General features: G+C 37.7%; 1 protein-coding gene across 18 annotated transcripts in view; it reads left to right on the plus strand.

The window, feature by feature from the left end:
- Positions 1-24,124, plus strand: part of ADGRG6 (adhesion G protein-coupled receptor G6) — a 146,856-nt gene that overhangs the window by 46,961 nt on the left and 75,771 nt on the right. The gene's annotated exons all lie outside the window — the stretch shown is intronic.

Raw genomic sequence — 24,124 nt, forward strand, 5'->3', positions numbered from 1 at the left:
AGCACAGTGACTTCTTTTTGTTTTTTTTAACCCTTCTCTAACATGTACCTGTAGCCTATGAAAATGGACAATACAAGTATCAAGCTCAGTGCTATATCCCCCAACAATCCCAAAATGACTTGTGGCCAACTGGACTGTGCTTTACAAAAGGCTGCCTCTGATAGAGGTCATTATGTAAAGAAACTAGTTCTCTATGGTATTTGTCTGTTGCTGTCAATAAAGTGAATGAACATTTTAGAACCAAATGTGTTTCTGTTTCATTAAAAGACGTCAGTCTTTTTTCTCTTGTGGTTTAGTAATGCAAGAAATATTGCGTCATGAAGTGAAGGTCTTAACTGGAAATAGAACAGTTTTCCAAATAAAAGTTCCGTACCTGTAAGTTTAGCAATCTTGTGACAAGCATTTTACTATGTATTACAATGAACACAGAATAATTAAAATGGTTGATTTCATATACCAGTGGATGTTTTGGATGTGATTACCACTGTAAAGTCAGCATTTGCCAACTAACAAGAAGTGCAGATATTGGATGTATATTGTTATGTCCATGATAATTTTGCTAGAATATTGGATTTATTTGCTTAATGGGATCGCTTAAGTGATTTGCGTAAGGTATAACAGGTAAACGTTCAATAGATCAAGGCCTCATTTATCACTGTGATAACAGAAATGCAAAGGTTAACATTTCAGTTATAACTGTAGCACAGAGATGTCCAAGACATACTTACCCCATGTATTATGTATGGACAATATTAAAATGAACAAAAACTTACATGACTTTTATTTTACAAGGCCTTGAAGAAATGAAGTTACGGAATTTTAGTTACAGTAAGGTACTAAGAAATAAGGAAATCCTTCCAGAAAATCACATTCCGTGTTCAGATTATGTCTAGCAATACCTTTGATTAAATAGTTCATCCATACTGTTTCAGAATTTCTTCCAGTCATCATGGAAGAGAAAAATTTCTCTCACATTAGAGGAAAAGAAAATATTTCAGCTCTAGACTGTGAACATTTTCTACAGAGTTAACTAAAATATTAATGTAATAATGATACCTTACATCAGAGAAGTACATCCCTTACTGCCCCTCATTGAACCAAAACTACTTCTCCCAGCTTAAATATGATAATACAGGCAATCATATCAAGGGAAAGCAGGGCTTCCAGAAACAGCTCTTGTTTTGTCTGGGTTCAGTGCTCACTGGTCTGCTCAGTTCCTGTAAATGACAGACTAAGCTCTGACTCTTGCTACAGCACAGGAAAATTAAGTGCGTAATTCAGAGTTCTGCTTATGTGGTCAGACCTCCCAGTATCATTCACACTAATTCATTTAATTTTCCTTTCTTGAAGAATCAAGCCACTCTAAAGTCCTTTCCAGTAATAAATTTTTGGTACCACTATGAATTTGTACTCCTTTTTTTCTCAGCTCTCACATTGTAGTTTTTACCTTATTGTCTGTGATACTGGGATGACAGCAGTTTAAGCAGGATCTTGACTGTTTTCAATTTGTTAGTTGGAAACTATTTTGCTAATTGTCCTTGAGATTTCAGCCCCAAACATGTTCACCAATTGCCCTTATGTGAATTTCCCCTTCTGTAATTTCTGAACAGCTTTTCAGTTATTTACTGGTTTGTCCAAATTTCCACATAGCAAGCAGTCCCTTTTGACAAGAGAGGCCACCACAGTGGTAGCTCATATTGCTTAATACTCCAAAACTACAAGTATATCAATTAAGATGAGAGATACTCAATATTCTATGGACACGTCAACATGGCATATTTTTAGAAAACATATTTTTTGGAAGTTCTTGCAGAATGAAAAAGTCTGTGTAGATGTGACAGATGCACCCGCAAATAGAGAATGACAGCAAGTTAGTTCCCATTTGTGAAACCACTTCTCTTTTTTTTTTTCTGTCTGACTGTCTTCCAGTACGTTGTAAAACAACTGCTTTTTTTCAGGGCTAAATATCTGGAAGAGCTAACTCTTGCAGAACACAGGGGAAATCCATTAAAAGATCGTCACACAGCTAACCTAATTTTTGAAAGGATACAATGGGATCAGAGTTTTTCCAGTTCCAGCTTTTTCCCTCATGAATATGCTTCTCAATGGGTGTCAGACAGAAAACTGCAACTCCCTATCTTGAACAGAGTTTGTTTTGTTCAAATGCATGCTCTGGCTTCTCACAGCTCTTGTCATTAGGAGCTGTGCAGTGACAAATCCATACTATGAAGCTGAAGTCATTTTTTTTAAATCAGAACTTGCTTTTTAGGTGGAGAAAAAGACCTCATGGTTGAAGTTATCACAGAGGCATTTCTACAAGTGACACAGTCCTCTGTGATTTTTGTTTTGTGGTGTAAGGAGTGAGAAGTGTGTTTGTTTCTCAGTATCTCGAATTTACAGGCAAAGCTTATAAGCGAGCTTAAATATTAGATCTTGTGCTGTGTGGTTCTTTTTTCTTCTAATTGTGCATCTAAATATTTTCCAATTCCAAACTACATTAGCCCCAGAAACTAGAAGTATACAGGGAATGCTGAAATCACCTTGCCTCATGAGTCATTAAGGAGCACCGATATTGTGGGGTTTGTATTGAAATCTAAAATAACTAAGAGATTGGGTGCTGGGTGTGGTTGTTCACCTATCCAGTATTTCAAACAACAAATCACCCAAACCGTGTTCAGCTCATCTTGGATTTTAACTTTGGTTTAGAGAATTTCTAAATTTCAAAAATGGTATCTGTAGTATACTTACAAAAAGAAAAGGGCAAAATGCCGGTGTTGAACAAAGGCATTGTTCGTACATTGAGTAGACATTGCGGGGCTTTTGAAAAACAAAATATTGTTTGACTGATAAAAATATTTAAGGAAGTGTAAATATGAAAACAAAGAGCCCACTCCCATCCATGTGTAAGCCTGGTGCATCCACTGTGTTGTGTACACCAGCTGCTCTGATTACAGTTTGCCATGTAACTAGTTTATAAAAGGTGGGCTTTCTTCTCTGACCTGTCAGATTTTGGCAGTATATTGTTTCCATGGTGTCTTATATTTTGATCTTATCTTGAATTGGCTATGCTTCTGCTAAAATCTTGCCTCTAGAACTGACGATGATATTATATAGCAGCAATGCCACAGTTGGGGCTTCCCTCTCTGTCTCTGCATCTGGGGAATTACTCTTCTGTTAAGTGATTATTTCATTGCATTAAGAATGAATTGCCTTTAACCCTTCTGTGTTCTCAGAAGGGTCTCAGTGAAAGTCAAAATAGTAGAAGTAGCACTGGTACAATAATAAATTTCTCTCTCTGGTGGTACATGGCAATTAGAAGTTCATACTGAGAATGAATAAGGCAAACATCTCTCCCTCTCTCCTTCCCTCTGTTAAAATGTGCACATATTTTTCACATGTGGGTAATACCAAGTGAGAGGTTTCTAAATCCCTTGGCAAAAAAACTAGTGACTTGGAAATTACCTGCAAATAATATACATTTGGCTCAGTTAGTTGTCTTTAGTTTTGTGGAGGGTTTTTTGTTTGTTTGTGTTGTTTGTTGTGGGTTTTTTTCTCCCTGTTGTCAGTAGCGTTGATGTATGCGATACATACAGGAATTGCCTAAAAGAGAAAACTTGTTTCACTGACTTCTTTGGCTACTTCCCCCAGCAAAATTATCTGAAATTGTTCTCTATCTGTCTATCGATCTATCTATCTATCTATATTCATATATATATATAAAACTCAGAATTGAGTGACTGGCATTATATTATCAATAGTTGAACTCAAGATCTTAAGAAAAAAATTGCCTGTTTTCTTGTGCTTGGCTGCATAAATATTTTCTGAATGACACATCACAACAATAGAAAGTATCAGATGCCATAAGAGTCAGTTTATAAAGCTGTTGTTTTCAATGCATTTACCTTGCTTTATCATCTTAATCAGCTTTCTGATGTAATAAATACTCTGAATTTGAAGGAAAATTTATAATGTTAATTTAAAAATTTTGCCTTTTCTAAAAATTTATTTTCTTAACTAAAAAAATATTTATTTCAAGAAATTAAAGAACAATAACTCTTACTAATAACATGATTGAAGAAATAATAAAATAATTTGCTTTTTTATGCTTAGGCATAGTGAAATTGAAACAGATTCATTTTAACCTTGAAATAGTTTTGTAGGCTTTCAGAATAAGATATAAGAAAACTCTTCAGTGAATGTTCCACTATATATAGTCTGGTGGTTCCTCTATTCTAACTGGATTGCATAACATTGATTTTATTTGGTCCCACCGAAAGTTTTACTGCCCCCTTAAAGAGCAAAAATACACCACTGTTGCGCACTTTGGGAAATCCTTCCCCGAATATCCAAATAGAAACTACTTGATAGTTGGTGTCTTGGTCAAACAGTGTTATGTTAGATGAAGCTAAAGTTCTGCTCCATGCCTTTAAAAGATTTAACTTGCACAGTGCTGCAGCTTTGCTGTTCAGTGCTCAGAAAGGAAAAAGGCTTAAAGAATGAAAGAACAGTTGCTGTGTACACTTGGCAGGGATTATATGTTGCAATTTGAGGGTTTTGTCTGCAGATTACTGTGATCTCACCCAGTAATGCTTGAGATGGAAGAGGGTTTTTGTGTTCTCCTTTTTGTCTGTGTAATCCCCATGTCATGTGAATCCCGACTTGGTACTTAAGAATTAACTTGAGCTCCAACAAAAATCTCAAATGCACAAACTCCTTGGAAGGAGTGATATGGAAAGGCTGCTTCTTCCAGCACTGTTCATACTTTATGCAGGACTCTATACCATTTGCAGGAGTTATGAGCACCTAAAATGCCCAGTAATTCAATGGGAAACAACCATTATCAATACTCCCAAAAACTGAGCTGAAGAGAAGAGAGCATTTTTGCTCTCTCTTATTTCATCTAGGTTTATTGCATCCTGTTGAGGAATTTTGAACTGGCAGAGCCAACAACTGAACAATCATAAGTATCGAGACACCCACTCTTGTTTCTACCTATCCATCCATCCATAATCTGCCTGGTTTTAAATCCTAACACACAGAGGAAAGCTTTCTTTTTCCTCATTAAATTTATTTGTTTTGAATATAGTGGCATGAAATATTTTTTGAGCTTTCCTCAAATTTTACTGTAGTGTGTGTGTTTCTAGTGAGCAGACAGTTCATCCTGGCCAGAGGTTTAATCTTTAGGGTGAGGTCTACAATGCTTTTTCTCTTAATCAGCTGCCATGTTTATTAACTTGAAATATGTGAAAATATGAAGAAATATCTTGTATTATCAGGGATCAAGCCATACTTCCCACCCCCCTCCCCCCCCAAATCACAAAGAAATCCCAAACAAACAAAAAGACAGAACCTAGCCTTTAACAATTAGTGATATTTCACATTAGATTTCTATTAGCTTTCCTTTGCAGAATTCCTTGTAAGGAATGATGTGACAGCAGAACAGTAAATAAACTTGCGTATTTTAAAAACAAAATAAAGGGTCTTAAACTAGAATCTGGTCAGCAAAACATGAACATTGTGAGTTATAAACATAAATCACTTAATAGCAGTTGGTGAAAATTAAAAGAAACATTTTTTTTCTTGCCAAGAAGCTCTTCTGTAGAACTTGCATATTGTTCTTTATAGTTGGTCATAATTCATCTTCATGTTTGTAGTTCAATTTCTTACATTGACCCTCGAAATAGTTCTCATAAACAGTCCCCATTGGTCCTTTTATATAACTCTTCATAAAACTTACAATGTTGGAGTGTAAAGTTAGAAATATGTGTACCAATACTGACAATAACAAATATGATAATCAAATATGCAAGTAGACTTTATATGGCCAAGGTAGTCTATACGTTCACAAAGCAGTTACCTGAAATGCAAGGAGATTATCTGCACAATTAGGTACCATTGTTGGGCTATATTTATCAACTTGTCAACAATTATGAAAAAAGCTAAAGACCAATATGCTCAGTCTAAACTCTGATCTAGTGAATATGTTCCTATATGGACTTTTCTTAAGGTTATGATGTATATTAGACATACAGGTTTAATTAAGATTAGCAATTCACCTGCTATGTTTTTAAAGTTACAATGCAACTCTATAGGAGTTGTCCTTTTAAAGTTATAATATAAATGTTAAATACAGGAGAATGTTGAGCTAAACTTTTGGAACAGCTTAAGGACAATTATCCATATGGAAACACATTGATGTGTACGTTTGGATTATGCAGGTGGATCTCCTGTACTGTTTGTGAGCGCTGACAGATTTATAAGTCTAGCCCAATAACACAGAACCTTTGTCCACATTTTAAGTAAATTACGTTCTTGAGTATGGGCTGCTTTGGTCATGGAAAAATACATCTGTTTGAGACTTGAATCAATAATGGTTTTCATTGTTAGCACCTTTTTATCAGCAGCAATATGAGAGGTTTGAGTAAACATCCAGGGTCCCAATTACACACAGATATTGCAATTTCCCTATAATTTATCTTTTCTAATTATGACAGAGTACATTTATTTCTGAAATTTCACCTGGTATTAAGTATCTCTCGCTTGTCTGTTACTGCTTTAAAGTAACAGAACCCTTCATTCCTAACAATTCTGATAGAGCATAAGACTTTTTGTTTTTTTACTTTCTAACCATTTTCCATCTTGGGAAGAGGTGAAGGGATTTATCTAGTGAACCAAAATAGAGAATGATAATCTAGAATCAGCACTTGTTACTTCTGTTGAAATGTCAGAGACCTGTGTGGTGGAAAGAAACCATAAATCAACAGTATAGGCTGGCATTGTCACACAATAGCACTTTTCGAAGTTAGAATTATTTTAAATAACAGAAGAAAGCCTTAGGAAGAAAATACTATGAAGAAAATACTAAGGCTGAAGAGCTGGCAATTCAGTAATTTGGAAATAACAGAACTGAAGAATTCAGAGTGCCTGTGGAATTTTCTGTTTTCACATCCATTGCGATGATGCAGGTTCTGATTACAGACTCACCTGCTTTTTGTCATGGGCCATCACGTTTGTACAGAGCAGACGTGCTATGAGACTGAAAATAAAAACAATTCTTGAGATCTTTGCTTAATGTGTGGCCAGAGTTAGAACATACACACTAAGCAAGGCACTGGACTGCAAGGAGATCTCATGGCCAGGATGGCTGAATACTGTGCTAGAAAAATGCTGTCTCTGACACTTGTCTGATAGGGGTTGCAGAGCAAATTATTTTCATGATTGTCTTTCATGTGTCTCATTTTCTGTGGCTAATTTGAAGCTATAGAGCGATTTGCTCCTATAATTGCAGTTGGAGTGAGTGAATAGAACTATAATTATATTAACCTCTATGCCGTGCTACAAATCATGAATAAATCAGGTCCTGTGTGTCTGAAATCAGACACCTAATGTCAGAGGATTCTTCCGATCTTGATATTCTGCAACTCCCCTTCTATAAAATGAAATTAGGAATACTTTTGCCCCCATAGTCATATTGTAAGCTTTTAATTAATAACTACTGGGGAAACATTCAAGTGCTACACTAATGAATACCACATAAGAGCTCACGAGGAAATCTGTGATTCTGTCTCAGGGGAAGACTGGAATTGCTGCAAAGCTGCAGGTCACACATTAAAGAACGAAGGGAAAGCAGGATACTGAAAAGTTGCTTATTGCATGGGATTTGTCCTTCCTGTGCACTGAACAAGGTCCTGCAAAAACAGTAGTATGTGATTATGTAATTAAAGACTTTATCTATGCACAAATGCCAAAGAGAGGTTAACTCTGGCATTTCCTAACTTCAAGAGTCCTTGATTGTGCAGCCCTAATGGTGTCTGCGTGTTGCTCGGAGTGGTTTATAACGTTAGTATCTCTGTGTGTATTTGCAGATACAGATATAATTACTGTTAGAGATACTTAGAATTTTATTTTAACCCATACGCAAAATGGAAGGTTTTGTTAACAAAATGTCATTTACCTATTTTTCTTGTTTCATTCATTTTCACTTAATCAGGATGTTCTCTACCACATTTTTGAGACAGTTTAAGGAAGCTGAGATTGACAGTGGTTGGAGTAATCAAGCCACTTCACTGTGAAGTAATTTGCTTAGAAAACTTTCCTTTTCATTTAGTTATTTATTGTGGCCTTTGAGTGACCCAGCAGTTACAGCAACAGCAAGCTGTTTCTGTACAACCTCTGTAACACCAGAACATATTATTTCATTATGAAAAAAAAAAAAAAAAGCAACAGAGAGGTATTCTGTTGTAGTACTTCTACATGTTATTAGCATTCGTAAGTTTGGTTTGTTTTTCTTTCCTTTTTGATTTTGTTATTCCATCCATAACTTCAAGGGGATTTCTGGTTACGCATCTAAAATATATCCTTTCTTCATCTTTCCTAATAATCTTTCCAGGGCAGTACTGTGTATGTTGCGGGTTTTTTGTTTGTTTGTTGTTTTGTTTGTTTTTTACAGCACTGTAGTTCTTAGTTTATTCATGATTCATTAGTGTCACTCTGCTGGAAGAAGAAAACAAAACACTTTGCATTTGGAACAAGGGAGTCAGTGTTACACTTAGCAAAAGAGAGACAAGAAAATATCCATCTAGAGAAGAGATTTTTAAGGCTTCTATTTCTGCAGTGTTAGTCTCTGGAGGAGCACTTGGTGAATGTTGGAGTCTGGATGAGTAGGTCCTGTGTGGACTGAGGTTTGAATCAAGGCAGCATTTTGCTAGGAAGTAGGGTTCTCTGAAATGCATAAAATCTTTCTGTGTATCTGAAGTAATGGAAGGATGCCCAGACCTTTATGGAAAGATGCCTGCTTCTTCAGAAATAAATAAAATAAGTAAATAAATATATTTAGTCAAGGGTAGAATATCTTTGATGTGGAGATGTTCTGCTAGCTGAAAGCCTCCAACTGGCATGTGTTGCCAAGTGTCCCCCTGCTTCCTTAGCACCTTTGGTGCCAACATCCTCAAAAATAACAAGGATTGTAATCCTTAAAACATCAGATTTGTAAAAGGATTTCCTTTACGGCTAAGATTGTTTTTCTTATCCTCTAGACATGTAGCTAGTGGTAGGACAAATGAGTCTTCCAGAAATAAGAAATGTATAGTAACTGTGTCAGTTTTCAAATAACAAGCCATGAAATAAATTAATTTTCCTGTAACTATGGACAAGGTTCTGATGTCCATCTGCCTGTGGAACAGAGGTAGGTCTGTTACTGGTTTAAGCCAGGGGATCAAGTAGCCCAGTGTTCGTGGATGGGCACCTGGAACAGAAGAGTTAAAACAAGGCCTACGTGCATGATGCTTCCCCTCAACACTCCCCCAGCCTTCAGCTGTTTCCATTTTGGGAATGAAAATCTCACTGAAGCTGGTGTGGCTTGCCTGTTTAGTAGTCTGCAATGGATTTCCACCAGCTAGTTGCCCACTTTCCTTTTGAACCTGCACATCCACAGTTGACATGAGGCAGGGAGTGCCATGTGTCTGCTTCCTGCTGCACAAAGAACCACCTTGTTCTTCTTACTTTGAACCTGGCTTGCTTGGTGGCCCATTGTTGTAGAAGACAATGAGCAGATCCTCCCTCCCTACTTTTTCCCTCTTACCCACAGAGCTTTTGTAGATCTCTGTCAACTCTCCATTATGTCACCTCTTTCCTAGCATGAAGAGTTCTTGACTACTTCCTTGTTTGCCCTGACCAAGCAGGACCTTCCCCCCACCAGCCATCCTCTGCTTGTGGCTCAAGGGATTTATTTAAGCCCAGGCTGGGACAGCCATGTGTGGCCTGGGCTGTCAGCCTAGCTGGGAGCAGTAGGAGCAGGGCAGCCGATGAGAGGAGAGGATCTGGGAGCCAGGGTGACCCAAGCACAGACAGGGCCCTCACTGACTGAGTGCAATCCCACCATGTCTGAGCTGGGTTAGCGGACAGAGTGAGGCAATGAATCAGGTCCAGGGTCCACCCAGAGAGTCAGGTCAGGAGCAGGCAGAGTTGAGGCCAGAAAGAAGACCAGAAACAGATGTGCCTCCAGCATATGTTCAGCAAGAACCAAAAGTTAATTAAGGGCTTTTAGTGCACTCAGGGCACTGTCATGCTTATCTATATTGAATTTAACTTGCTGTTTTATTGCCTAGTTGCTCTGTGTTATAAAGGGACTAATTTTTTCAGTTTCTTACAGTTTGTATTCTAGATACCTACTATTTGGAGTAGCTTTCTATCCTCAGCAAACTTTGTCTGTACTCTTCTAGTGCTTTTCCAGATACACTCTGAATATGTTAAGTAACGTGGATCCAGGCAAAGGTCCCTGTAGAACTCTGCTAGTGATTTTCTTGCCTTCTTACAACTTCACATTTGCTCCTATGCCCTACCTCTTAACCAGTTATCTGTCCATGCCAGAATCTTCCTTATTATGTACTGGCTACTTAGTTTCCTTTAAAGCCTTTGGCGAAAGTCTTTGCCAGCAACTTTCTGGATATCCAAGTGAATCTGTCAGCTGGGCCACATTTACCCACATAGCATGACTGAACTCTGCAGAGAACTCCAAGAGGTTTTGAAGACAAAATGTCACTTTACAGGAGTTCTGTTGACTCTTACAAATAGATTTTATTTATCCAGGTGTCCACTAATTCTAGCATTTCTTATACCACAAATCCCCTGTGGTAGCTGAGGTACTGGGCTGCTCAGTGAGAAAAATAAAATTGGAGTAAGCCCATTTTACCTGACTGCCAGTTTCTGGCAACCTTTGCAGGTGTTAATGTTATTAGCAAATATTCAGGCTGAATGACTTGTAATTAGACTGTTGTGCAGTGCTCTAGACTGAGACTGCATCTTGCAGAAAGACCTTGAAAATAATAGGATGTGTATGATCATGTTGACAAGCAGTGGAAAGGACTGAGTGGTACTTCTAGTACTTTATTAAAATATAATGAAAGGTTTGAGCAGCTCACTTGAGTGGTAGTTCCTCATTATAATTTTGTCCTGGGGCCGCTCTTGTGACTCACAACTGTGAACATAAGCAGAAGAACCTTTCCAGTTGCAGTGAATAGCTAGATGACAGTTTGACCATCTCAAGGAAGGAACCAAATGTCTGTTTTTCATATAATCCTCTCTCAGACTGTGAAGGGGAGGAAAGAACCATCATTGGAAAAAGAAAGCATGAATTTCTGCTTTCTTCCAAACTGCAGAAGAGACAGGAATAAACTAACGTGCAGAAGGAATGGAGATAGCGTGCAATTCACCATGTGTGCTATACTTTCTCATAAATGCAGAGATAAACCTGCTACTCTGCACAGTGCAGATCTGGTAGTCATGGGACTGACATTCCTAACTCTCCCTAGAGAAATGGAGCACTTCTACATATCCACATCTTGACTCATATATGGTCAGATAAATAGAATAGATTGCTTCTCTTTGATGGACAGTTCAGAGATCAGCTACTTCAAGAGGGTTTTATACCTTCCTGTTTGAAAGACCATGCACAAGTCAGTTCTAAGTGAAAGATAACACTGTTGTGCTAGTTCTGTGGGTTTTTTTTCAGTAAACCCAAATGTCAAGAAACTTCTGATACTATTACTTCCTGGAAAGTACTTGTTTTCTCAGAACAGGAAGGCTTGTAACTTGTATGAAATAGCAAGGTTTGCACTTGCAAGGAGTAGCAAAATTGGTTTGAAGCGAATTTAAGACAAAATAGTATGAAAAAGAATAACCTAATTATTTAATGTAATTAAACTATTAGGCTTTTAAATTCTTTTAGACAATCAGCACTACAACTAGAACAGTAGCTTTTCGCACATTCCACTTTACAAAATAATATATATAAATACAGTGGGCACAATTCATAACTAGAACTTCTTAGAATTCTTTTAAAATTAATGATGTTACTGGTGTGCAAGGGTAGTCTCAGGCAAGAAGTCAGTATCTAAATCTTGTCTAGAGGCAGCTGAGCCTTTGGTTAGTCTTAGAGAGACAGTCCTGGGAGCAGGACCAGCTTCAGACAGAGCAGAGAGTTGCTTTGAGTAGAAGTCTGCTATAGGCAACAGAGGAGCTGTAGTCCTGCTACATATAGCCCAAGGTGGCCTCACTGCCATTCAGGAAGGGACGTCAACATGTAGCTCATACTAGAGGAGGTAGGGTCACCCCTGCAAGCAGCAGCAGTGACACCCCATTCTGAGCAGTAGGTGCTGCCAGGTTGGTTTTCAGACCTCTCATGACAACTCTTCACTATACCTGTGCCACTTTAACCCACTCTGTCCCTTATATTTCACTGGAGCTGCTTCATCACAGCTCCTTCTCCGCAGACAGACAAAATAAGATAATTCTTACTCTACTGGGAAGTTTTGAATGTAAGCATGGTGGTGGGGTTTTTTTGTTGATTTGTACCATTTGGAAAGTTGGTATGATCAACTGTTTTAGGCTATGGTATTTATGGTTTTGTCTCTGTTTTCATTTTGCATTTGTTTTGTCAGTAGAGGTAGAATTTTGAACAGCCAAGAAGTTTGAAAAGAAAAGGTGCAGTTGTCTGTCTAGTCATAAATGAAAGAAGACACTTCTGGCAAACATCTGCAAGTCATACCTGGTGATGAATCCAGGAGCTGCCTGATGACTTACAAACAACCCTCTGCTTTTCCATAACTAAAAACTGCTTAGAGTGGCTGCTGGCAGTTCGTTTTAGTTAAGTTTAGAGTTCAGGCTGTAGCAGATTTACCAAATGAGCCAAAAACGTGTTTAGCCTGCCACCATTACTACCGTGTAGTACAGCATGTGATTTAATGCTGGAAGAGGTGGTCACAGGTCCATGGCTGTTTAGATCAGGATTGTATCAACCTTTTGTTTCTATGACATTGCATAGATATGAGTGGGTACCTGAATGGGTCTGTTCAGCATTGTGGGCCTTCCTCAGCTGGAAGAAAGGTATTTCGCCCAACGGTGTGCTAGGCAGATCATCAAGCAGTGTTCTGCTATTTTCATAACTGGTCTAGATTCAACTAAAGAAAATGTGCAAGCAGTTACCATCTGAGCTATTGTGGTAGTTTTCTGTCTTGTAGTTGTTGCAGGCTGAACGCAATGACTCCATTATCACACATTATAAAATGCTAAAATTGCCGTTAGCACTGTATACTGTCAGAGCCTGTTTTGGCTTTTCTGTCCGAGTAGTCTTGAGACTGAATACAGGAGGCAATGGGAACTGCCTGGATGGAGAAACCTCTGCAGTCATGAGAGTCATAGGAGAGCTGTCTAGCACACCTGAAGGCTTTACAGACTGCAGATGGATCTCCAGCACTCTGTCTCACCTCAGACTTTACTGCACAGTAACACTTAGGGAAACTATGAAGAAGAAAGAAAATATCAGAATTCTTGGAAAGCTATTTACATGAGGAATGGTGTTGTTTTTAAATCAGACTGTGTTTTGTATTTTGTTTTTCCTCCCAATACATTGTTTTTGCTGAAAACAAAAAGTATATCAGTTTTGAAGAAGAGTGACAAGATTAAAATTCTAGCTGAAATATTTTGATGATGGAGAAAAAATGCCACTTCAAAAATTCAAAGCAGACTTTTGAGTCATTGTTTTGAATTGACTTTAATGTTTTAACAAGTTTTTTTAAAATTTTTAAAGGCAATAACAATGAAATGTTTTGATTCACTTGAAGTGACTTATTTTATATTATTTTGCAGAATATTTTTTGAAGGAGGTTTTTTGTTTTTTTTTTTTTTTTTTAAATAAGATTTCTTGTCTGCTACTTACTGTCAGCAGGTTCAAATTAGCAGCTATCACATTTTTAATCTTGCAGTTACTTCTTTGCTACACCCAATTAACATGTCTGGGTCAACTGACCAGGTATTAGGTTCATATTAGATTTAATACCTGCAAGTTTTAAAAGATTTCTTGACTTTTCCTCATGGCCTGAGGGAGAACTGAGAATCACAGAATGTTAGGGATTGGGAGGTACCTCAAAATATCATCTAGTCCAATCCCTATGCCAGAGCAGGAACACTTAGGTGAGGTTACACAGGAAGGTGTCCAGGCGGGTTTTGAATGTGTCCCAAGTAGGAGGCTCCACAACCTCCCTGGGCAGCCTGTTCCAGTGCTCTGATACCCTCACTGAGAAGAAGTTTCTTCTCAAGTTTAAGTGGAACCTCTTGTGTTCCAGTTTGAACGCATTACACCTTGTCCTGAGGCTATCCTGAACCATACTGAAGACTTCCTGTTCGTTTGCACACACGGCTCAGTAACTTGCACTGAAAAACTTGCAATGATTGGTGCGAGTGCCAGCCATACGGCAACTAAAATAGATTTAATAAGTTTAATTTCATAAGAACTAGGAGATCTGGAATAGCTTGTCTCTTTTAAGAAGGAAGGTACAATAGTTCTCTAACTCTTGGACAGCAGCTCTTCTGCAGGCCTTGGCATTGGGGTCAGCTGGAGTACTTAGAACAAGAAGGAATACTTTTCCTAACTAAGAAGTTCTTGATAATGACTGTGTCTTAATTGAGTTACTAGCTCAGAGTCCTTCATAGAAAAATCTAGATCAAAGAAAACATTAAGTCACTAAGTTTTATTGATTGAACTCTTGACCAAAGATTTAGTCTTGGCAAAGTGGATCTGTCATGAATCAAAGTAAAACTCAGATGATATACCTAAAAATTTTGTCATTCCTGTGACAGCAGTCTACCGTTGTTCTAGGCTCAGTTACTGACTTGTGTTGAAGAAACAATGCTGTCACTGAACTGTAGCAAGGTGGATTTAGCTGGACGTGACAGCATGCAGAATACAATAATTACATGGTTATGCATATAGACAGTGTGAAAGGAATTGTTTAATTTTTCTTATCCATGGTAATTAGACACTGTGGTTGGGGTGAAATGCAAGACTTCCTTTATTTCCTGTTTACACAGACTCTATCCTCTACTCTCTGCTTCTTAATAATGGTTTCAGACTCTTTCTCCTTGTTCTTCAGTACTCTGACAGCTGGTCCAGCTTAGTTCTCCCACAGCCATGGTGTTGGACTGATTTCTGCAGAGCTGTTATGAAATAATTCATGACACATTCTGCTCTTTCATAACTGAAATATGCCCACAAAAAATATCTCACTGTGGCATGGCATGGAACACTTACCAACATAAGTATGCTGAGCTGTGTTTTACCAACTCTGTACAGTGGGTTCCAGCCTATACATTGAAGCATTACTATGTCTTCTCCTAATTCCTACCCGTAGGGTAGCCTGGTATCCTTGCTCTCAGGATACAGTATATCATATTCAGAAGGAGATGCTACTGGGAGAAAAGAACAGTCAGATAGAACCCTCACTGTTTTTTGACTAGGCTTTGTTTGCCTTTTTCTGTTCCGCCCTTCTGTGAGCATAATCATATGATCATTTAGCAAGCAGAATGGTGTTATGGTGTATCTTACCTTATTTTCCTTGTCTGCAGCTTTCCTGTCCTGACTCTGTGTTACAGCTGGGACTCACCAAGCAACAGTTAGTTATATGTTTTTAGGCCACTTTTTGCCTTTTCTGACACTGCCTCTGTGAAGGAAATATATTGCCCAGATTAGGCCTTGTGTTTTTCTTTCCCTCTAGAAATGTTCTGCAATCTGCTTAATTATCTGACAATTTTTATTACTTTCTGCATTCAGATAGATTTTGACAGGGACCTAGTGTGACAGTGTTGGAATTATTTGGCAGATTACCCTTACTTTTTATTTGTGCAGATTTTATTTTCATTCTGTATGCCTGTTAGGGAGCATCTTCAATAATTACTCAAAAATAACACTATAGATTTATGAAGTAGTAAGAACTTTATGCACTATGTTGCCTGCTATTTTCTGATCAGATATTATAACCATTCATAGGTAGTATGCTTTCCATATAAAAAATTGGCAGGCTGAAGGTGTTCATCTTAAGCAACCATTTTATTTCCATTGAACTTTGTGCGTTAAGATAGTGAAGTAGGTAATTTGTTTCTGTTTCAGAAACTGTACGTGACCAGCACTCAGATCACCCTTGGAGGTTCTGTTAATGTCAACTATAGTTCTCAATTTTTGAATCTATATATAATTCCACTGCAAACAGTGAGAACATTTCTTTGAGTTAAGAGTTTTGGATGAAGGTTAAAACTAGATGGTCTGGCCAAGGACCATGAAAGGAGAAAAGCTTCTAGTAAGCACAGAATCTCAAACTAAAATCATCAGCTATATTTTTATATATGTTATTTGTTTAATATGTGTAAACATATCTTCTTCAAAACTTTATATTTATTACTCTGAATTTCTGTTTTTAAGAGTTTATGTGTACTTCCAACAAAATATCAAGAACATCTGGGTGGACAACAGTGAATAGAGATCACTCTAAGCTTGACAGGATGGTAGGATGTGGGTGTGGGAGAAAGACACTATTCACACCAGTCTTCTTACGCTGCTTTGAACACTTTACTGATATGCTTCATTAGCCCTGATATGCTCTATTAGCCCCTGAAGTGAATTTTCAATGCAGGGAATTGATCATTGAGCTAAGTCCTGAAAGAGCTGAGACAAAGTCATTGATGGGTTTATTTACAAACCCAGGTTTACAGTTTGCAATTTAATAGTTTACATGGTGTATGTGAAGAAGTTAGGAAGAAAAAAAGAGAACCCCAAGAACAGTGATATAACTATGTATTGTAGGAAGCAAGTTTAAATACCTTGCTGCTTTACTTAGTGCGTTGTGAAGGGTCATACTGGTAATATAATGACATGTGCCATAGAAATTGGCATATGTTTTATATTTTGTTGCTTTTTTATTGTCAGGCATGACAAATGGCTTTTCTCTTAATCATTCTATGCCATGACAAGAAGATATTGCCCTCACCTTCTCCCTCCAAGCTTTGCAGTTAACTCTGCATAGTCACAAAGCTGTAGTCATGGGTGAAAATACACTGTGTTTTAACAGTGTGCTTCTAACTCTTGTTATTGACTGCTACTGCAAAGTAAATTTACATTCCGGAGGCAAAATACATCTCCTTCTTTTTGAGAAGTGTACTTACACTTTACACTCTGGTATGTTTATGTCTCTGGGCATGCACTATTGCTTGTTCAAATGCTAGGTCAGAAGTTACAGTATCGTGAACTTTAAGATTTTGAGTATTTAAGGAATCAGAATAATTGTGATTAAAAACTGTAGTCAAAGGTAACTACTGTGAAAGCAGTGAGAACTGTAAGCACTCTTGGCATTTTGAACAGCCATGTGTTTGATATTAGAGTTTGATTAGTTTATTTTCTGTATTGGGTCTTTTTATTAAGCCCGTTTTACTTTAGATGTCAGTGAGGCTCCATCACTGGAAATCCCAGGACTTGCTATCTTGAAGGATTCAGTCTTTGAGGCTTTGAAAAATTCAACAGTAGTAAACCTGCAGTCAAAATGGGTTTTGATTCTGAGATGAGTCCAGATATTCTGTCTAGATATTCAACAATGATGGCAGATCTTACACAGATACTTTTGTATTAGTTCATATTTCAGATTCAAAGACAGAGAAAATTGATAAGTGGACTCCAGCTCTAAAAAAGAATACACTTTTTAACTGTGCTTTGAAATAGACTTTCCTTGAGAACAGATGAAGTGTTAAGAAGGGAGAGCACTGCTGTCATGGGTGTTCTTTGAGGGTGGGATTTGCTAGAAATATTAGCTGAAAAATTAACGAGGTGAGGATGTTAAGTTTTGAGTTGATGACACGTTACTTTGCTCGAACTTCAGAGCTTTGTTGGATACAAAAAAACTACAGAGTTTCGTACTTCAGGAAAATATTTTTTAAAATAATCTCAGAAGGAATTTGGGAACAAACCAGGGCTTGGCTGTCATTAATTGAATACTTAAGGCAATTAATGCAGTACAATGTGTTAAAGGTCAAGTAAAGATACAATACTGCGTTGTAAATATTAACGTATAGTTCTTACTAAGTGAGAACAGTTTGTCCATTTAGTTTTGTAGAAGGATGATGCCATGAAGTTCTGTCTCGTACTCACTTCCCGTCTCATTTCAAGGAACACTGTGCACCTGTCATTATGCTTCCTAATCTTTTAAAACCTCATTAGACTGTGTCTCCAGAGCTAACAAAATACCTTTTCCTGTCTGCTTTATATGTAAATAACAGATTCATGAAAGAGGTTTCCTTTGGTTGATTGGCTTGGTCTGGTTTCAGAAATTACAGACCAAGTCGATTGTAAAACTCTGCAGTTTCCATTAAGTTGCAAGTGTTTTAGATGTTGTTTCCAAATAATGCTGATGACTGCAGAACCATTGCAGAAAATAGTTCCTTCCCATGAATAGTTCTGTTAAGATGAAGAAAGCTTTTTTGTTGTTAGAGTAAGCTGTATAATTTGCTGATTTTGATTTGGGGAAACAAGAAATTTTAAGTGTATTTGCAGAATTTCTCTTTCAGTGGAGAATTGAATTCTCCTGGTGTCTGAGGGCTAAAACAGTCCAGTATTGCTTATTTACATGTTCTGAACACAGAAACCAGTGTAGCTCTGTAGCAGACATGTTAAAACATGACATCAGTATCTGAAAATCTGTTCATTATGATGTAGGGTAGACAAATAATAAAAATAAGACACAAAGCATTTTGAAACTGAACAGGCTTTCAAGCCATGCGTAGTCAAACCTATCACAGTTTCTTTGCTAAAGAGCAAGTATTTTTGTGTGTGTCTGTGTGTGTTAAGTAGTCATAGTTGACTAGAAAGACACAGATCAGTTATTTATTTCTGATTTGATCATTGTGCATCCTCAATAAATACATATAGTCTGATCAGAATCAAATTTCTAACTTGGAAGTCTATTCATCAATGGAATATTCTCCTCTAAGGAACTGGTAGAGAAAGCTGAAAGAGTTGGAAAAAGCACTGGAATGTGTAGGGAGACTTGATTGATTGCAGTGGGAGTTCAGTGGCTAGAGCTGTTGGAAAACTGCATAGAGGTTAGAAAAATAAATCATGTAGTCCAAACTGGCAAAAATAAAAGGTTCAGGTGTAGTCACACAAAGTGCAGTCATTGTAAGCTTAATGGAAACTGTAGGAAGACACTTGACTGTTTAATACAAGACTTTGCTGTCTGCATTCATAATGTTTTCTGCTGTTATGTAAAGGAGAAATATACCAACAAACTGGGGTAGAAATTAATAATACAGCAGTAAAGGAATTACTGTTTTGAGCTAGGTATGCCATTCCCTTCCATCATTACATCTGATGGAAACACCACAATAAGAAAGCAGTTCTAGATGCTGTATCACTGAAATTATGCAAATTATAATGAATGGCTTGTTTGAGAATATAGAGCAAAAAACAGCACTAGACATGTCAAAGTAACATTAAATGTCAAAAATGTACACACCCCCCAATAGATATTAGTTTGCTGTATCATACGTACCATTTTTCTGTTCTTAGCAATGCAAACTATTGAGAAGTAAATTCTGATCTTGCATTTACTTGTATAGCCTCACTGTTTCCAGCAAGTCCCTAAATGAAGTATGATGCATTAAAGCTTCAATTAGCAAAGAGGCTTTAACCCCTTTCCAGTCTTCTCAGCCATCTATTAATAGTACACAAGAAAATGACTGATATCATTATTCAGAACATCTTTTTAACTTGCTCTGGCTCAACTGATTGAATAATAAGGGTTAACACTGAATGTGTTATTGTCTTTGGAAGGTGAAAATGTGACTAATTTTCTATGATGAGATGGAAGAGAGTATTTCTGTATGTAATAGAAAAACTTTATTTTGTGATTGTAAAAAATCACAAGTATTTTGACTTAGATTGCTCCTTCTTGCAGATCAGATGAAACAGATATATTCCTGACAGCATCTATTTTTTGATAGCTTACTGAAAGGACACAGAAAATACTGAAGTACTGAAATATAAGTAGCCCAAATCATATTGAAATAAATGGCTTAAAAACTGGTAATAAACCCCTTAAAACTGTTCAAAGGCTCTGTATGAAATTTCCTTTGAATCTGTGTTTCCCAGTATGTCCAGAATACCTTGGTATTAAACCCTAATAATGAATTCCAGCGTAAAATAACTGTGCATAATTTATGTGTCTTTTAAAACACTAGCAAAGTGCAAGAGATCCATATAATAGCAGAGTTTCTGGGATAGATAAAAAATTCTAGAAGAAATTCTAGATCCAAAATTTAGCCTCTGAACACGCAAAGCTTGAAGAATATCACTGACCAGCAGTACAATAACCCCCCTACCTCATGTTTTCTAGAAGCCTTCACAAGAGTTAAGAATTATGCTTATTCTGAATATTGCAGCCTGGAAAGAAAACTCTGCAATTGAACTGGCCTCTTATAAGGGATAAAATATGTTGAATGCATCATGGATTAAATGGAAACTGCTTTGGATATTGGGTGTGTGTGGGATACATGGGATAAAGCACCCAATGAAGAGGTAGTATTTTCTACTTTCACTGCACAAAATATTCTGTTATGCAGAAATTTCGTCCTAACACATTCTTTAGTCTGTTTCCAATTTATATTTAGAGGAAATGTATTTCTTATATGCATCTGCATGACTGAGTTTTATGTAGAACATGACCTGTGCCCAGATACGTTATCTTAACTCATCTGTGCATTTTGGTGGGATGTCAAATTCCTACAAACCACACCTCTTTTAAAGATTGTCAGCTGTTTTCCCATTCATTTTTGAACAGCATCCCAGGTAAGCGTGATGCTTGCATGAATGATACCCAAGAAATTATTTAGCCATACAGTCTGGTGTAGTTGTGTTGAACTAACTGCACTCATGGACTTACTCAAGCTGAGGATGTGATTGTCTTTGTAACAATACAGCAACTGAACAGCTAGAAGCCAGCAGCTGGAACTTCTTGCTGGAGTGGACAACAATGTGACATTCTTGACGACCGTTCTTCTTGTAAATCTTGGCAGGGTTTGTTGATAGAGTGTGATATGTATATCTCAGTTAGAAACCATTACATTACATGTAGCAACCTCACAAAAAACCTCACCTGTTACCACCCTATTCCTTTCCTCACTTAATCTTACCTTTACTGATGTGTGTTAGCTTATGTGCTTATTGTACTAGCCTGTATACTTACTGGTTAATACTTTTTCTAACCAGCACATCTAAACTGAGCTATCAATACCACTCTTTGTCCCAAACTTCTGCTACTTTGTGGGAAAAAAAAAAAAAAAATCTTGGGCCAAAACTAGCGAGTCAATTCTGTTATTTTTATAAGATTATCACAGGAATGCCAATGAAAATATTCTTAAGTTACAATGGGTGTAACACAGGATTTTCACATTACCCCCTCCCTCTGGGGGAAATCCATAACTTTGTCTACAATGTGAACTCCACTGGTGTGGGTCAGGACAGATTTACCCAGTCAGTGTGTTTGTTTCCACTTCCATTTTCATTGGCACAAAACCAAACAACTAAAGGGAAACAGGCAGTGCAGGGCCCCCACCCTGGCTCTGAACATATTTTCTTCTATTGTAGCTGGTTCCCTCAATTTCCCAGATCAATCAAAACTTGCTGGAGTCACTGCTGTGATAAAGTCATTCGCTGTCAGGAGGTAGGATATTGGTGCTAAGCGATCAAGGGCGGCAGAGCTCTTAGTGGCAATGATAACCCAACAGAAATAAATACCTACTGAATTGCATCATAAAATGGGGCCTGGGGGTGGTATGGAATACACACTGAATTGCTAATGGTCTCTGTATTGTGCTAGCATCCCAGTCTAAGGGAATGAAGAACATCAGCTCTGATCTTTCCAGGGCTGTCAAAACATTTTGGAGATCTGGGATATAACAAATGCTGGTAATGTCAATACTTGGATGACTCTGTTTGGGGGCTGGCTAAGGTGCTAGTCTTGAGAAGTCAAGAGGTCAGTTCCCTGAAGTATCCTGTCCAAAATTTCAGCAGCCTGCGTGTGAACAGTACACCGTAAATCGGTGTAAAGTTCCAGTCCATCTGTGTCACTTATGAAAAGGAGTAAGGATCATGGTCTGGCTTATATATATGAGACAATAAATAACAAAATCTCTCGTGATCAATGACGATGTTATACAGTTGTGTCATGAGGAAGTGCAGATCAGTTTCTGCTCTCTTGGTTTTAGTGAAAAGTCTGCTGCTGGCTTTAGTATGAGCTGGTTACTGCCTGCATTCATGCTAAATGCTTCCTGAGTCAGTAGTTTACTATTCTCACTTCTGCTTTCCTAATCTTAACCTCAGATTTGAAAATTAAGTGTTGCTCTTCCTGATTTTTTTTTTTTTTGTACATTATTATCATTACTGACCTCAAGTGTATCCTGAAAGATAATTTTGATTATCATGTTAGAAACAGGATGTACTACCACCTGTTTCTCCCGGATTTACGTGTACTGTTTGAACCTCCAAAACTAATGAGAGCTGCTGTGCTGGCTCCTATGTAAGCTACGCAAGACAGGGCCGCGTGCTCTGCCTCGTGCGGCTGCTTTCCCTTCCCCATGCGTGCACTGGGCCACCCCTACTCCAGTAAATGAGAGGGCTGTTCTCTGCCCCAGAGGCCAGCTCATGCCATGTCCGAGGTGCACATGGTTATAAAAACATGGGCAGCTGTATTCAGACAGTGTGTTGGGAATGGTCCCTGGCCTGTGCCAGGAGGTGTGAAGAGCAGGCTGGGCTGGCCCGAGTGGTGCCAGAGTCACCCTTGTGCTGCAGCTGCACAGGCAGTCGAGTCACGGAGACTGGGGCTGCGCCCACCATCAAGGTGGAGCTATTAATACTTTTCCTAATCAGTTGCAAGCATAAACCGTATGGTTTGCAATCCTTTACAGTTATGTTTCTCCTTATCAATTATTGTATATCTGGAGGGATTCAGAGTTCTTATTAGATACTTGGAAAAATGTCTGTTGGCTTTCTGAATTTTATGCTCCTTGCCTTAATAGTTTTCAGGTCAGAGTTCTGCAGGCTGATGTTTTAATGTAGGAAAAAATATTGACTTTTATCAGTTTTCAATATGCCACATAATGTCACTAATGAAGTGTTTTGTTCTTGTCTTATGAAAGAGAGAAAATAACCAGTTCTAATTCTATGTGACGAAAAATTTAATTTGTTAATAATCTGGTAAACTAGAAGGGTTAGAGCAACAGAAAAACAGAATAAGAAGTGACTTCACAGGCAACAGTTATGCTTTCATATATGTCTATATATTATGCTGTGAGGATTTTTTTTTTTCTATAATGTAATTATTTTTAGGTGCACCAACCAGTTTAGCCATTTAAAGTGTATGCTGCAGGACATACTGCATCAGCAAAGAAGATGGAAGGCAAGCTGATATGACTGACCAGGACATAGTACTCTCTTTGTCTCCTGGCTTGAGTGACCAAAACCCGATTGTTAAATTATTTTGTGAGAGCACAATCTTGCCTTTCATTGAATTCCTAAAGGCTCTGCCAGGGTTATGTGCTATTTCCAGTCAGGAATATGGAGGCTTTAAATTATTGCTGGGTACAGGGAGTGCTATGCAGATGATGCAATGAGAATGATGCAGAATGAAAGTCTGGGCTGAGGTTTTAGTAGTGCTTAAAATACTGTTTCTTACAAATGAGGAAAAAAAAAAAAAGTCACATTTGCAAACTAAGAATAACACAGAGATGAAAGATTCTTCCTAATTACATCTTTATTATACTTACTCTGTGCAAAATGCATTCAATTATGTGTTGCAGCTCTAAGATACTGTGAAGTTTCACTCTTATGCAATTTAAAAGATTTTTCTTTTTGAACTATGTTGGTTATATTACTGGTGAGTCTATGCAGGTGTTTTCATGTGCCATCCCATTAGGGATTCTGTATTTTCTGTGCCTATTAGTATAAATAAGCATTTTAGGAAGGTTTTAGATAATTCTTTCACTGGTACTGGGTTTCCTTTTCTAATGACCTACACTACACTGCCATGTATTTTAGCAACCAGCAGTTTAACTGTTCAGCATTTGGAGAAATTTAAAACCCCAAAAGGTGAACTGAAATACATTTATCCACCCACAAGTTGTCCAGCTTCAGAGCCTGCTGCTGATGCTTTTGTAGAGCTGGAAGTTAATATAATATACTACTAACAAAGGCTGATAGGTTGGGTTTGAACCCTACCAAAAAAGGAATAATGCTTCTATTTTTAAGTGGGAAGGG

Source organism: Columba livia, chromosome 3, assembly GCF_036013475.1.
Source record: "Columba livia isolate bColLiv1 breed racing homer chromosome 3, bColLiv1.pat.W.v2, whole genome shotgun sequence".
Lineage (NCBI taxonomy): Eukaryota > Metazoa > Chordata > Aves > Columbiformes > Columbidae > Columba > Columba livia.